A 16,785-nucleotide genomic window follows, 5' to 3' on the forward strand; every position below is an offset into this window, starting at 1 on the left:
CATCTTCTGGGACACTTGGCATAGTTTTATTTTTATGAACACAATGGCCTTTTGTTCAAGTTCAGTAGCTGTTTTAAAGTGATTTCTTGATAGTGCTTTTCTTCTGTGTGTCTTGAAGAATACCATGTCCCTGTAGTGCTGTCACTCAGCCGTCAGAATATGTCTAGGAGAAGACAGCCTGAGGGAGGCCAAGAGTGGGTTTAAGGTGAAGGTGCTTTTATATATCTGTACATTACAAACTACTCTTTTCTGAAGATACAAAGGAAAGACATTTATTTTTTCTCTCCAATGGTGTGAATCTGCTGCTCCCATTTAAAAAAAACCAAACTGATCTTGGAGGTCTGATGTGCTCTCAGGAGCAAACTGAAGGGAAACCTCAAGATTTCCTGATATTCAGAACCCTTCTTGGTGTTTTTTTAAAAAAATTATTTACTTATTTTTTAGTGCAGATCTTGCTATATTGTCTATGCTTGTCTTGAATTCCTGGGCCCAATTGGTTCTTCTGTCTCAGAAGGCATCTCTAGATATCTGGGACTACTGGTGTGTACCACACTAACTTCAAAAACAACAACGAAAACAACGAACTACAGCTACAAAACACAACTACAAAAAATTTGTGTTTGACTTTTTCTATGATAAATAATATTCTAATATTTTCCCATATAAAGCTTTGTGTATATTTTCTCCTCTCCTTCCTTCTTCCTTCCTCCCTCCCTCCCTCCCTCCCTCCCTCACTCCCTTCCTTCCTTCCTTCCTTCCTTCCTTCCTTCCTTCCTTCCTTCCTTCCTTCCTTCCTTCCTTCCTTCCTTCCATTTTTTGGCCAGTCCTGGGACTTAAACTCAGGGCTTGGGCATTGTCCCTGAGCCTCTTTTGCTCAAGGCTAGCACTCTGCCACTTGAGCCACAGCACCATTTCTAGCTTTTTCTGTGTATGTGGTACTGAGGAATCGAACCCAGGGCTTCATGCATGCTATGCACGCACTCTAACACTGAGCCACCTTCCCAGCCCCTTCCTTCCGTCTTTTCTTTCTCTCTTTCTACCAGTACTAGATTTTGAGTTTGAGTTAATGTTTCCTCAGCTTGCTTGCTTTCTCAGATGGCACCCTATCCCTTGAGCCATGCTTCTAACCCAACTTTTTGCTGGTTATTTTGTAGATGAAATCTCTTGGACTTTCCTGCCTGGGCTGGCTTTGAACTGAGATTCTCTAGATCTCTGCTTCCTGAGTAGCCAGGGAGATAAATGTGTGCATGTGGGAGCATCTGGCTATGTTTTCTACTTTTTTAGTTGTGTCTATTTTGGAGCTTGAATTCATTTACTTAAAAAAAAATCACTGCTGGTGCCTATTTCTTGAGTCAGACAGACCTCTAACTCCAGCTTTTTGTTGGTTCATTGGAGATAGCATTTTGAGAATTTGTCTGCCTGGACATTTTTCTAATCTCTTAGTGTTACTTGTTTTTGGACATTCAAGGTAATTCTGAAATAGATTTAATATACATTTCTTGATCACTGTTAAATTAGTGCCTTTATTGTAAGCACCTCTTTTCATGTTTTATTTTTCATTTGGGTAGGCTAAGATGTTGGAGGCTGGGGTGATTTGACTCTAATTAGACTCTAAAAACCATTAGCTTTTTCCCTGGTGTTCCAGTGGCCTTGAGTGAAGGTCTGTCAACCAAACCACCAGCTGGACTGTCTTTATGGCAGCCTAGCTGCTTTGAACATTTCATGGTCATCTGGAGGAAGCTACATAGACAACCTCAGCTGCTTGCCACGAAAGCACTACCCTGGCTCCAGAAGTCACTGTTCTAGCCGTGACTATTTCCAACAGTTTGCACCTGATGTTTGGCCATCACAAGCCTCAGTGAACTTTAGATGACCCTACAGCCATTTCCACCCAGGCCGCTGGCAGAACACTTCCCTTGGTGGTCCAGCAGAAGGCCTGTGATGGCTGCCAACCCAGCCCTTCATTTGCATGGGGTGCTGTGTTATGATTGGTGCAAACCCAGTCCTTCATTGGCATACAGGTTTTCCATGGTTAGTGCAAACCCCTTTACCACATCCCTTTCTGGCTACATAAACTAGTTGTTCAGCTTCCTTTTCAAGCCAGCTGAAAGACACTCTCCTACACTCTCACTGGTATGACACCATTATACCAATAAATGTTTCTCCTGAAGGATCTTTTCTTTCATACTTTTGAGCTTCATCATGAAAAGAGCAGACTGAGCTGGTAATACAAAAAGAAGATGGTGGGGGTGTCAACAGTCGCTGTCTAGCAGCAACAGAGGCGGCGTCTAAGAGAAGTCAGCTGAAGAGTTCCAGAGTGGTTGGGTAGAAATGACAGGGAGCAGGGGTGGTAGAGACACCAAGGGGTGGAGAAATAGAGAGATGAGAGAGAATGGATAGTCAAGGCTGAAGAGAGAAAGCTTTGAGGGGCAAGAGAAAAGGAACTGTGGCTCTAATCACTGGAAAGGTTCTAGGGAGTTGTCCAGCCTAAGGCCAAGAGCCTCAGATATGCAAAGACCTGAATACGAGAAGTCTCAGAGCCTTAACACGTCATAGGAGACCTCGGACACTAGCATGTGCCATCTGCTGCTGCTTGCTGCTAACTGCTGAAGATCACTGCTGCTGGAAGCTGAGATTAACATAGCTTCCAAGTTTCAGGACCACTGGAGGTGAAAGCCCAGAGCAGTAAGTCTCCAACTGAGCACCTAGAATCTGGAAGTTCTAGCTCTTAAGGCTTAGAGCAATGCTTCTGGGTCTGGCATCTGAATCTGTAGCCTCAGGCACTCAAGAGAGGAAGACTCCCTGCAATGTTGGAATGTCTCCTTTTACTTGTGATTTCTATCTGGAAAGCGCAAAAGGGCTTTTGCCAGTTGATTGGTAACATCTGAAACTAATGATATTTCTAACCCATTATTGCATGTATAGTTTTCATCTATAAAATATTACAAAATATGAGGAGTACAAAGCTTCCTTATTTTGCACCTTAATATGTTATTCACAATCTTTCTTTATTAATCATGAAGTTGGTTGTTGGTTTGATGTAAACATGTTTTGTTTATTGGGAACTTAACTTCTTCTGGTTGTTGTAACCCAATCAGTGAGAAAACAAAAGATGCTACAATTAATAAGTTAAATTATAAGAGGCATTATTGCAAAGGCTGGCGGCTGCATGGGGACATAGATGTTCCAAATCATGCAGCCCCCAGACAACTGAGAGTTAAGTCTTTTAAAAGCACAAACCACATTATTTTGGTTTTTTGTTTTGCAAAGCTGATACAGAAACGAAACTGAGCATTATCAGTAAATTTAAACTTACTTCCCCGAATACTGGATGGCTGGAATGTTTTGGAGTATTTTTTGTTTTTTGCAGACCCTGCTGGGCAAACAATGGTTCTGGGGTCAGGGGCCTAATTCCTTGGGGGACAAAATGGCATCACTTCTGACAGGCTTCGGGCTTAAGGACATAACCTATTTCAAGCTCATTTTTATTATACATGAGTTTATAGTGGTGATATTTTTATTTGAACTTGAGCATGTTTAATTTCAAAGTCTTTCCTCCTGTGTTCTATTTTTATGCTAGCAACAAAATCAGAAATATAGGCTAATATATACAGAAAGCTCAAGAAACTAACTTCTCCCAAATCTAATAAAAACCGATCACAAAATAGGTAAGGGAGCTAAAAAAACACATGAAGAAATGGTCATCATCACTGGCCATAAAGGAAATATAAGTCAAAACAACCCTGAGATACCATCTTACCCAGTCAGAATGGCCTATATTCTAAATATAGACAATGACAAATGCTGGCGGTGATGTGGAGAAAAGGAAACCCTACTGCACCGCTGATGGGAATATAAACTAATAAAACCACTCTGGAAAGCAGTCAGCAGGTTTCCCCAAAAACTAAACATAAACATTTCCTATGACCCACCATACCACTCGTAGGCATCTACCCTGAACATCATGAACCAGGATACAACAAAGACACCTGTACTTCCATGTTCATTGCTATACTGTTCACAATAGCCAAGATATGGAAACAACCCAATTCCCCACAGTGGATGAATGGAGCCAAAAAATGTGGTACCTATATACAATGGAATTTTACACAGCCATTAGAAAGGATAAAATAATGGCATTCACAGGGAAATGGATGGAACTAGAACAAATCCTGTTGAGTGAGTGAGGTAAGCCAAGATCAGAGACACAAATGGCAGAGAGACAAATGATAGGAGGATATTAGATTTAAAATGCAATGAAATATGATAAAGTATATGGGATTCTAGACATACATACACAGTGAGGCTAAAAGAGGATAGTCTTAGGAGAAAAGCACCAAATTGTAATACCCATGCAACTCTTCATACGTACAGAAAATAACATACATGCTGAAATGAACTCCAAAGATAAATAAACAAAGGACCTTTTAAAAAATTTGTCTTTTTGTTTTTAGATGACTGTATGCTTTACCTCATATACAGTGTATACACATGCACATCTGAGGGAGGGTGGGTGGAGGGCAGAGAATCAGTGGAAAATGGGTGAAAATGTGCAGCAATGGCTGTACTGGCTGTCCTGGACATTGATAAAAGTGAACTATGCAACTCTTGGGCAGAGATGGGAGGGAGGGAATGGGAGAGAGTGAGGGAACAGATGATACTAAGCAAAAGGAAGGAAACGTACGTACTTATCATCTGAGGTATGTAAAGGTAACTCTACTGTATATCACCTTTAAAACAGCAATAAAGTAATAATAAAAAAGAGATACAGGCTAATTTTATGAAATGCCTTTGGCATCTGGGGAGTCTTATTTACTGAAATTATGCCGTTATGAATGTATATTTGATCCTTCTGTTACGAACCAGACAAGTTTTGTCTGACTCACAGCATGCTGATCACTGAAACAAGTTTTTTCAAAAGGAAATGAGCTTATTCACAAGTGGCTAAGTATGGAGACTGGAGACCCAAGTCTTGGGATATGGGCTTAAGTATAGTTATAGAATAAAGAAAGAGAATGGTGCTGAGCACAGATGACTCACGCCTGTAATCCTAGCTACTCAGGAAGCTGAGATCTGAGGATCTTGGTCTGAAACCAGGCCAGGCAGGAAACATCTTGAGATTCTTTTTTTTTTTTTGTCGGTCGTGGGGCTTGAACTCTGGGCTTGAGTGCTGTCCCTGCGCTCTTCAGCTCAAGGCGAGCACTCTACTGCTTGAGCCACAGTGCCACTTCCGGTTTTCTAGTGTTTTATTGGAGATAAGAGTCTCACGGACTTTCCTGCCTGGGCTGGCTTTGAACCACGACCCTCAGATCTCAGCCTCCTGAGTAGCTAGGATTACAGGCGTGAGCCACTGGGCTCCCGCTCGCTCCTTGAGATTATTATCTCCAATTATGCTGCACCAAAAAAGATGAAAGTGGAGCTGTGGCTTAAGTGGTAGAGGGCTAGACTTGAGTAAAAAAAGCTCAGGAACAGCACCCAGGGTTTGAGTTCAAGCACCTGGACCAGCACCAAGAAAATAATAAGAAACAAAACCAAACCCAGAATGGCTTCAGTTGTGGGAAAGTGATTAGAGGTGAAGTAACCTGTGATCTGTGCATCAGCAACCAAGCAGATTACACATGGGATGCATACTCAGAAAATAAAGGCATTAACAAAATCTGATGTGGAGTCTTCCTCTCGCTGTTGTGAAAAGACACCTACAGAACCAAGTGAATCAACAGTGATTTCAACAAAGGCCTTCAAATCCTGAAAGGCAACAGAGGTAGCCATTATCATTACCTACCTGTGAGAGATGTATCTCTGCAAAACTAGTAGAAGGGTAACAGTATGTTTTCCAGCTGCATGCCTTCCAGTATTAATGATTTTTTTAAATTTAATTTAATTTTATTTGTGAACATACTGTACAGAGGAGTTACAATTACGTGGGCAGGATAATGCGTACATTTCTTACCAAGCATTGCAGCCTCCTCCTTTGTTTACCCTTCACATCCCTTCCCAGCCTCCCCCCTCCCCCCAATCCCAATCCTTCTCCTTCCCCCCCCCTTCCCCCCCCCCCCACCGACGTTGTAAAGCTAGTTTTGGACATGACAACTTGTACTTATCATTGTTGCAACAGGTCCATCTGTATCCTTAAACAACTGGTTTTTCCCCATCTCCTCCACAAGTTATACTGACATCAAATATAGTGAAAGCAGGGGTTAGTATTAATGATTTTTAAAACAGGTTGTCTCATAACAATTGAATACATTGATACAACTTTTTTATTCATAGAAAGGATTTCAGTAACTTCCAAGTGTTCATATGTCAGGATGAAAAAAGAGAGGACAAGATGGGGGCAATGATGAAATGGAGATCCACTAGTCTTCTTTCTGTTATTACCTATCATGTTAGTAAAATGTTCACTATTGGTCCACTCTTGTTTTGCTTGTTTAATTCTCTGTCTCTATCTGTCTGTCTGCTCTCTCTCTCTCTCTTACATTCTGGGGCTTGAACTCAGGACATGGGTACTGTTCCTGAGCTTTTTTATTTCCCCTTGTTGGTCGTGGGGCCTGAACTCTGGGCCTGGGTGCTGTCCCTCAGCTCTTCAGCTCAAGGCTAGCACTCTACCACATGAGCCACAGTGCCACTTCCGGTTTTCTGAGTGGCTTGTTGCCGATTAGAGTGTCATGGGCGGGCTGGGAAGGTGACTCAGTGGTAGAGTGCTTGCCTTGCATGTGTGAGGCCCTGTGTTCGATTCCTCAGCACTACATAAGCAGAAAAAGCCAGAAGTGGTGCTGTGGCTCAAGTGGTAGAGCACTACCGTTGAGGTGAAGAGCTGAGGGACAGTACCCAGGCCCTGAGTTCAGGCCCCATGACCAACAACAAAAAAAAAAAGTGTCATGGACTTTTGTGCTCAGGTTGGCTTTGAACCATGATCCTCAGATCTCAGTCTCCTGAGTAGCTAGGATTACAGGCATGAACCACTGACGCCCGGCTCCCGGAGCTTTTTATGCTCAAGGCTAGTGCTCTAACACTAACTACAACTCCACTTCTGGCTTTTTGTGGTTCATTAGAGATTAGAGTCTCATGAACTCTCCTGCCTGGGCTGGCTTCTAACAGTTATCCTCAGCCCTCAGCCTCCTGAATAGATAGGAGTACAAGCATAAGCCACTGGTACCTGGCTTCTGTGTGTGTGTGTGTGTGTGTGTGTGTGTGTGTGTGTGTGTGTATGTGTGTGTGTGTGTGTGTGTGTGTGTGTGTGTGTGTGTGTGTGTGTGTGTGTGTCTCCCTCTCTCTCTCTCTCTTAACTTTAAAAAAACTGTCACTGGAAATCAAACCCAGCAACTCCTTAGTTCTAAGCAAGTACTTTACTACTGAGTTATATGCCTGGCCCTGCCTTATTTAATCTGTTTGGTTACCTTATATGGTATTTTGTCAAATTATATTTGCTAATTTTTATTTACTTCCATCAATTTACTCCTAAGTTAAATTTTCTAAAGTCCTATTTTCTCCTTCTCCATCTTCCTTTTTCTTTCCCTTCTCCTTTTCTATTATTATTATTATTATTATTATTATTATTATTAGCTTTGTGAGGTTTTCATGTTTGGACTGTATTTTATTTTTTATTTTTAGTATTAATTAAGTTGTTTCAATTTCTTTTTTATTTTCTGGCATTGGGTTCATTACACTATATGTTTCCAAGCATGAAATAATTTACTTGTAAAGTAGTGCTAATAGGGAACACAAGTATTCTGGCAAATAAGACAAGAGTGGGAAGAAAGATTGTATATATTTTTATTCTTTGCCAAGATCTGCCCTTCCTCATTAGTTTAGTTTATTTCCCTTCTCAAATGAGAAGAATAACAAGGACTTTTGTACAGTTGAGATTAACCAGTGTCTCACACTGGAATTTTCCTGGTGCAAAATTACATTTGCTGCTCCATTGGAGCAAACTCAATGGTCTGATGAGAGTCGTGGTCCTTGAATAGCTTCGTGATGATTTATTATGTTTCTACTGCTGCCGGGTGAAAACTCACTTACTTTCCTTGTGTTGGTATTTTGTTTAGAATCTTCATTGTTATGGAGGCATGGTAGCATCTTCCTCTGAGAGAAAGGATGGTGTGCAATGCTGAGAGCTTGGGCTACTTTGAACACAGATGGATTGTATTTCCTAGCAAAGTATGCCACTTCCTGTCAATATTTCTCAGCCTCATTTCCTTCATGTGTAAAATGGGAAAGTTAAATGAGAAAATTCTTTAAAAAATGCAGAACAGATTCTGACACACAATAAACAATACTTACTATGGAGGGTTTCAAAGTCACTGCTTCTTTCTTGTTACATCAACATCAGGTATGTAAAAAAGTTAGCTGTTTTAGTAACAATTATATTGATGTATGATGGACAAACAATGAAATGCTTCTATGTTTTGACAATGTATATATAATGAAAATGTTGAACATTTTTGTCCATCCAGAATGATCTCTATATTTTCTTCCTTGTCAATCCCCCATCTCCCAACTCCAGTCTTAGGGAACTGCTGGTCTGTTTTCTGTCACCACAGACTAGATTTGTCTTTCCTCATTTCTTAGGAATAGGGTTATGAAATAGGCAGTCTTGTGTTAGATTTCTCCCCATATAAATCTCAGCAAAGTGTTTTAGAGATCATGTATGTTATTGTGTGGAACAGTGGTTTAATGGGGATATTATTATGAAAAAGCTACTATAAAAATCTACATACAAGATTTTGTTTTTTGTCAGTACTGAATTTGTGAATTCAGGGCCTACATGCTTCCTAAGCAGATGTTCTACCCCTTGAGTCACACCTTAAGCCCTTTTTGCTGTAGTTAATTTTAGAATAAGGATGCTGGGACCATAGGCCCATGCCACCATACTCAGCCTTTGGTTGAGATGAAATCTTGCTAATTTTTTCCCCTCAAGCTGGCTTCAAATTATGATCTTCCTGATTGCCACCTTCCAAATAGCTAGGATTACAAGCACCGTGCACAGCTGTGTGTACAGATTTTATCTATCTATCTATCTATCTATCTATCTATCTATCTATCTATCTATCTATCTATCTATCTATCTATCTATCTATCTACCTACCTACCTACCTACCTACCAATCTATCTATCTAAGTTGGTTGTGAGGCTTGAACTCAGGGCCTGGTTTCTGTCCCTGAGCTATTTTGCTTAAGGCTAGTGCTCTACCACTCTGAGCAACAGCACCACTTTCAGTTTTCTTGTGGTTAATTGGAGATAATAGTCTCATGGACTTTCCTGCCTGGGCTGGCTTTGAATCCTCAGATCTCAACCTCCTGAGTAGCTAGGATTACAGGCATGAGCCATTGATGCTAGCCAAGATCTTATTTTAAATTACAAATGAGGATATGCTTTCTTTTGAAAAGACCCTTGAGAGAGGAATTCCTGGGTTGTATGGAAAGTATATATTGAACTTCCTAAGGGGTTGTTCAACAGTTTGTCAAAGTGGCTGTATTGATTTACATTTTCAATTGCTATGTCTGAGACTTCCATTTACACTACATTCTAATTAACACCCGATTATGTCAGTCTATAATTTTAGTTGCCTGAGTGGGAATGTATAGTATTTCATTGCATTTCTTTTCTAACTAAAAACCTTTACACGTGACTTTAGTCATTTCCTGTATCTTGTTTTGTGAAATTTCTGTCCAAATATTTTTCCCATTTTCATTGGATTACTGATATTCTTTGTATTGAGTTATAAGTGTGTATATGTATATAAAAATATGTCCATTGCCATGCAGAAACTCTGCAGTTTAATGCAATCCTATTTGTCCAAACTTTCTTTGATTTGTTGTGTTTCCGGGTCTTTATTAAGAAAAATTTGGCCTGTGCCAAGGAGCCCTAGAGTTTCTCCTATTCTCCTGTAATGTTTTCAGGCTTTGACTCTGAGGTCTTTGATCCATTTGGAGTTGATTCTGGTGCAGGGTGATATACAAGGATCTAGCTTTAGTTTTCTACAGGTGTTCAACAAATTTTGCCAGCACCATTTACTGAAGAGGCTGTCTTTCTTCCACCCTATATTTTGGCTCCCTTATCAAAGATTAGGTGACCATAAGTCTGTGGGTTCATTTCTGGGTCTTTAGTTCTATTCTATTGGTCCTCAGGTCTGTTCTTGTGCCAGTACCAAGATGTTTTGATTACTATGGCTTTGTAATAGAGTTTGAAGTTTGGTATTTCCATTCCTCCAGCACTGTTCTTTCTACTAAGGATTGTTTTTGCTTTTGGGGATCTTTTATTGTTTCATATGAATTTTTGGATTGCTTCTTCTATTTCATTGAAGAATGAGGTTGGGATCTTGATGGGTATTGCCTTGAATTTGTGGGTAACCTTTGGCAGTATTGCCATTTTCACAATGTTGATCCTCCCAATCCAGGAGCATGGGAGGTTTTTCCATTTGCTTAGTCCTGCTTTAATTTCCTTTTGCAGGCTTTTAAAGTTTCCATCAAAGAGGTCTTTCACTTCTTTGGTTAAGTTTATTCCTAGGTATTTTATTTTATTTTTTGGTAGGGGGCTATAACAAAAGGAGTCGCTTTCCTATGGCCCAGCTCTTCTCATTATTGGCATACAGAAAAGCCTGAATCTTTCCTCTCTAGGAAGCATCTCTGTACTATTACAACTCACTTGGTGTGATTTTCTAGCCATGGACTTTTTGCTGGACTGCAAAAATTGGTTTCTTGGAGAGAGCTCAGTTAGACCCCAGCTACACCTCCTTCATCTTCCTACCCTCTTCCTTCTTTCTATTTTTGTGTTAATCCTGGGGGGCTTGAACTCAGGGCCTGGGAGCTGTCATTGATCTCTTTTTGCTCAAGGCTACACTCAAGGCTGTAGCTACACTTCCAGTTTCCTAGAGGTTAATTGCAGATAGGCATCTTCAGGACTTTCCTGTCTGAGCTGGCTTGGAACTGTGATCTTTAGATCTTAGCCTCCTCAGTAGCAAGGACTACAGATGTGAACCACCAGCTCCAGGCTTTTACTGAATTTCTTTGCTCAAGGCTAGTGTTCTACTACTTGAGTCAGAGCTCTTCTTGGGCTTTTTCTTTTCTTTTTGTTAATTGGAGATAAGAATTTCTTTCCTAGGCTGGCTTTAAACCACAATCCTCATATCTCAGCCTCCTAGGGTTACAGGGTTAGCCACTGGTGCCTAACTCAAATACTTTTTCTGTACTTATTGAGATGATCATACTGTAATTCTTTATGGTTAGTATAGTGAATTGGATTGATTGATTCCTTTTATTTCTAAGATAAACCTCTTTGATCATGCTATTTTATTATTTTTTTCTTATTGTTGAGTTTAATTCTGTCTGATAGCATTTGTTTCATAAAGTTAGGTACAGATCACATAGAATTTCACATAGCAGTAATTTTGTTTAATAAGATAATGAGATGCAAGGTATAAGGAACAGATATTTTTCTAAAATTAACAGTATGATTATAAGTTGTACAGGACAATAGGGGATACTATTTTATTGCTGTGGTATTAAATTACATTAAACAAAAACTTTCTGTTTTATAGAAAAGTCTTCAGAAACGTGAGAAAATTAATAGTGGATATAATTTCATAAGAGTATCTCCATTTTTTGAAATTGTCAGTTTATATTGCTAGGTTGCTAAGGAGAGCTTTACAAATGGGCTTCAATTATTCTACCTGCTTTGAGAGCTGACAAATGTAATAGCCTAGTTGTTTTGTGGGAGTTCTACAATCTAATATGAAAGCATTTCTTCCCAATAGAATTTGAGTAATGCAAACAGAAAAGGGACACCGGGGAATGAAAATGTGCAGAGCAAAGTCCGTACAAGTAAATCAGCTTTGAGGGATGATCCAGGGTTGTGCTTATGATACTGTTGAGGATTGTTCTGCATTGTATTATCTGCGATTTTGTGATTATCATTAGCTTTCTCACAAAGGAATGTCTCTCTCTTTCTGGTAAAAGACAAAATTGCAACTGGATCTATTAGGACAGTTGTGTTAAGAGCACCTAAAATGTATAAGAACAGTCCCTTAAATTTGCATTAAAGTGTACAGCTTTTTTTTTGGAGAGTACCATAGTCCCTTCCCAGGACCTCTAGATTCATCTAATGCTCCAAGTTATGTCCAATTACAGAAAGTGGTAGTCATTGCAAGAAGCAATACTGAAGGCATCTTGTAATGAGCCAATAACAGTCTGAATAGTTTCTTTCTTCCTTCCTTCCTTCCTCCCTCCCTCCCTCTCCCCCTCTCTCTTTCCTTCTCTCTTCCTTCCTCCCTCCCTTTCTTCCTCCTTCTCTCCCTCCACCTCTCTCTTTCTTTTTTTCTTTCTTCTTGGTTGTGGGTCTTGTTGGTCATGGGGCTTGAACTCAGGGTCTGGGCACTGTCCTGCAGCTTTTCTGCTCAAGGCTAGCTTTCTACTACTTTGAGCTTCAGCTCCACTTCTGGTTTTCTGGTGGTTATGGAGATAAGAGTGTCATGGCTTTTCCTGCCTGGCTTGGTTTTGAACCTCGACACTCTGATCTCAGCCTCCTGAGTAGCTAGGATTTTTAAAGTAGTTCCACTTTGAATATGACTCAAGCATTCAGCTCTTCAAAGCAGGACTGTATACAGCTCAGCATCTCATACATTTTAGGGGTACAGATAATGTTTATTTTTTGCTGTATGAATATTCAATGAATATTTTTTGATGTATGAATATTTGACCACAAGTTTTAACCAAAAGTTGGAGCAAAAGTTTTAATATCATGCTTAAGAGGCTGATATCTGAGAATCATGTTCAAAGCCAGGCTGGGCAGGAAAGTTTGTGAGATAGATTCTTCTGTATTATTATTATATAATAATTATTATTTTGTGTCTGTTCTTTTTTTGGTACTGGGGATTGAACTTGGGACACTGCACTTGCTGGGCAAGTGCTTTGCCACTGAGCTACATCCCAGCTTGATTTTGAAATTCTTATCTCCAGTTAACCACCAAAAAATAATTCAGAAGTAGAACTGTGGCTCAAATGGTAGAGTGCTAACCTTGAGCACAAAAGGCCAGGGACAGTGCCCAGGCCTTGAGTACAAGCCCTCCCAGAACAAACAAAAAAAGTCTTACTATTAGAACTACTTGTATCCCATGACTGTAAACATACTTTTTTCTGGGTTGTAGGTTTTAAACATGTGAGGAGCATTAATACTTTATTGATAGAGGAAAGAAAGAGTCTTTGTGCCTCATGTTTTAACCTTACAAAGGTCAGTGGTCATCAAAGTATGATTTGTGTTCTGTGGATTGACAACATCAGCATGATTTGAGATTTTGGAAATACAGCTCCCAGGCCTGCTTCCCCCCTCCCCCACCCTTCCCCTAACACACAGTGAATCAAGTTAGGCCCAGTAATTGGTGTTTTAACCAGCTCTCCAACTGTTACTTACTTAGTAGTGTTTACCTCTGGCTGCAAATGGGAAACTTACTTAAGGAATTGTTACAATTGTTAACATACCGATGGCTGCTGACTGACTTATAATTATTCAATTTAGGATTTTTTTGGGTTTGATATGATGGTGTGAAAACAATAAGCATTCTGCAGAAACCTTACTGTAAATTTAAAACTTTGATTTTTTCCCAGGCCATTAATATGTGGCCTAGCATTTCTTTTTTTTTAAATATATATTTTTATTGTAAAGATACTGTACAGAGGGGTTACAGTTACATGAGTAAGGTAATGAGTACATTTCCTTTTTTTTATTGTGAAAATACTGTACAGAGGGGTTACAATTACATGGGCTAGATAATGAGTACATTTCTTATGAAGCATTGTAGCCTCCTCCTTTGTTTCCCCTTCCCATCTGGCCTAGCATTTCTTAATGCTAGGAAGTGGCAATAAAGGTCAGCACCCAGTCAGCCACACAGTCACCAGGGGAAATAAACACTGGAGCATACTGTGTCATCAGCCATTTTTGGATGTAGATATTCAATAAATTATTCGATACAACACTTTATTATAAAATAACTTTGCATTTGATTGCTTCATCCAACTGTAGACTAATGTAAATGTTAGAACAGTGTATGAGATAGAGTAGGTTTTGCTATGATGTTCCGTGACATACATTTTTTTTTCTTTTTGAAATCATCTTGCTATCTAGCCCAGGGTGGCTTCAAAGTTGTGACCATCATGCCTCAGTCTACAAGAGTATACCATCATACCCATCTTAAATGTATTTTTGACTTACAGTTTTTTAAAGTTATTTATTTAAGTATTTTAAAGTTATGATGGGCTTAGCAGGATGTAACTCTACCATAACTTAATGGGTTTCTGGCTGGATCAAACCCCAGATCAATTAAATGAGATTTTTCCAATGTTAGGCCTAGGCAAAGATATTTATTAAGTACTTTCCAAGTGAGTTGAATATTCCATCAGGAATAATAATCCTTACCTAGAGCACTGTTTTTATTTTGTTGTTTTGCTTTTTGATTTTGAGTTTAGCTGTACATCAAGGAAAAAAACACACATGTAGAAAAACACATAAATCTTAAGTGTGTATCTGGATAAATTCTCCCGTGATGAACGTACCTGTGTAACCTACATGTAGGCCAAGACATAAGCCATTACCTGCACTTTGCACAATGCATCCTGAGTTCACATCTTCTTGTGTGACTGCAGCTCTAGCTTCTAATACAGTTGCTTCAAAAAGCATGTTTTCAAAAAGTTGTTTTCCAAAAGCATGGGTTTATAGCACCAACATCAAAATCATCTGATATCTTTGTCAAAATACATATTCCTAGGGTCCACTATACACCTTTTGAGTTAAACTTTTCAAGGATATCAAATATGACATTTGTTCTTTTGCACTAAGATTTAAGACCTGTTAAAACAACCAACACTGTCATTTTTTGAGAATCTTCATGTGCTCATACATAATTCTAAGTGTTCTCCACATATATATCGTCTTTTGAATTTACAATATCACCCTGAAATAGATTCTACCTGATTTCCATTTATCAGATAATGAAACTGAAGTTCACAGGTTAAAGAGCTTACTGAAGGTTATATTACTGGCAAGAACAACTTCAGTCTGAGATGTCTGCATGTGTATCCAGTGTCTTATTCTGTTTCTAGTAGTGACAGTAGAAGAAAGAGTCAGACTTGCCACAGTAACACTCTTCCATGTTTAAACTCTTCCCATAAATTTATCTGGAAATAGGGAGCAGTCCAAATTTCTTTTTTTTTTTAAACAGTCCAAATTTCTGTGGAGAAGAACGATTGCCTTCTTTTGGTGTTCTTTCATTTTTCATACATTGTTCAAGATTCCCATGTGAAGAAAAAGCCATTTGAGAATATAAATAACTGTTAAAATTTTATGACTTTGGGCTGGGAATATGGCTTAGTGGTAGAGTGCTTGCCTAGCATGCATGAAGCCGCAGGTTCGATTCCTCAGTACCACATAAACAGGAAAAAACCACAAGTAGCACAGTGGCTCAAGTGAAGAGTGCTAGCCTTAAGCAGAAGGAAGCTCAGGGACAGTTACCAGGCACTGAGTTCAAGCCGCAGAACTGGCAATTTTTTTGACTTTAATATATTACCTCTTTAAATAGTCCTTCCCTTCTCCTCTCCTCCCCATCTAGTACTAGAGATTGAACCAATCCAGGGCCCTGTACCCTTTGAGCCATACTCCCAACCCTTTTTCCTTGAGATCATTTTTCTAATAGGGTTTATTTTTGCCCACAGAACAATGATCCTCCTATCTATGTCTCCTGCATAGCTGGTATCACAGGCATACACTAAGATGCCTGGTTTGTTCATTGAAATGATGTCTTACAATTTGCCTGGGCTGGCCTTGAACCACAATCTCTCAATGCTGCCTCCTGAGATTGCAGATGTGCTGTAATTTCTGCTCATACCTAGATTACAAGTGTGAGCCACCATTCCTGACTAGTTTTTAAATTTTTTAAAAAAATTTATTTTCTTGGAAAGATGCTGTACAGTTACATCAGTAAGGTAATGAGTACATTTCTTGTTGGACATTGTTATCCCCTCCTTTGTTTTTTTTTCCATTACCCTTTCCCTTCCCTACCTCCCCCACTCCTCCCCTACCAAAGTTGTAAGGTTCATTTCCAACACAGTGTCTCGTGAGCATCATTGTTGCAATGGGTCATCCTGTATCCTTGTTTCAGCATTTTGTTATTCCCCTTCCCCTCCCTAAATTAGATAAATGTATATACAAGATGCAGGGCACCAAAATCAAATACAGCAGGGATAGGGATATACCATAGGAGGAAGAACATATATAAAAAAACAAAGAAAAAATCACATAGTACATTAAAAACAACAACAAAGAAAAACTTCTTGTGTCCATATCTTGGGGTTCATTTTGCTTGGCATCATCTTATATAATTGTATGTACATAGCTTTGGAGCTTTTCTGCTCATCTGGTGAGATTATCCTAGATATATACTAATTATTGAAAATAAGGGTAACCATGGGACCTATATTTCTTTGGGTCTGGCTTACTTCACTTAATACGATTCTTTACCAAGTCTTTCCATTTCCTAACAAGTGGAGCAGTGTCATTTTTTCTGATGGAAGCATAGAATTCATATATATATATATATATATATATATATATATATATATATATATATTACATTTTCTTGATTCATTCATCTACTGAGGGGCATCTGGGTTGGTTCCATATCTTAGCTATAGTGAATAATGCTGCAATAAACATATAGTTTTTACATTTTAAGGTAAAATTTAAAAAGACTGTTAATCTTTCTATTTAAACAATTGATTAATAATTAAGGCTATTTTTTTT

Source organism: Dipodomys merriami, unplaced genomic scaffold, assembly GCF_024711535.1.
Source record: "Dipodomys merriami isolate MVZ:Mamm:240054 unplaced genomic scaffold, mDipMer1.0.p SCAF_9, whole genome shotgun sequence".
Lineage (NCBI taxonomy): Eukaryota > Metazoa > Chordata > Mammalia > Rodentia > Heteromyidae > Dipodomys > Dipodomys merriami.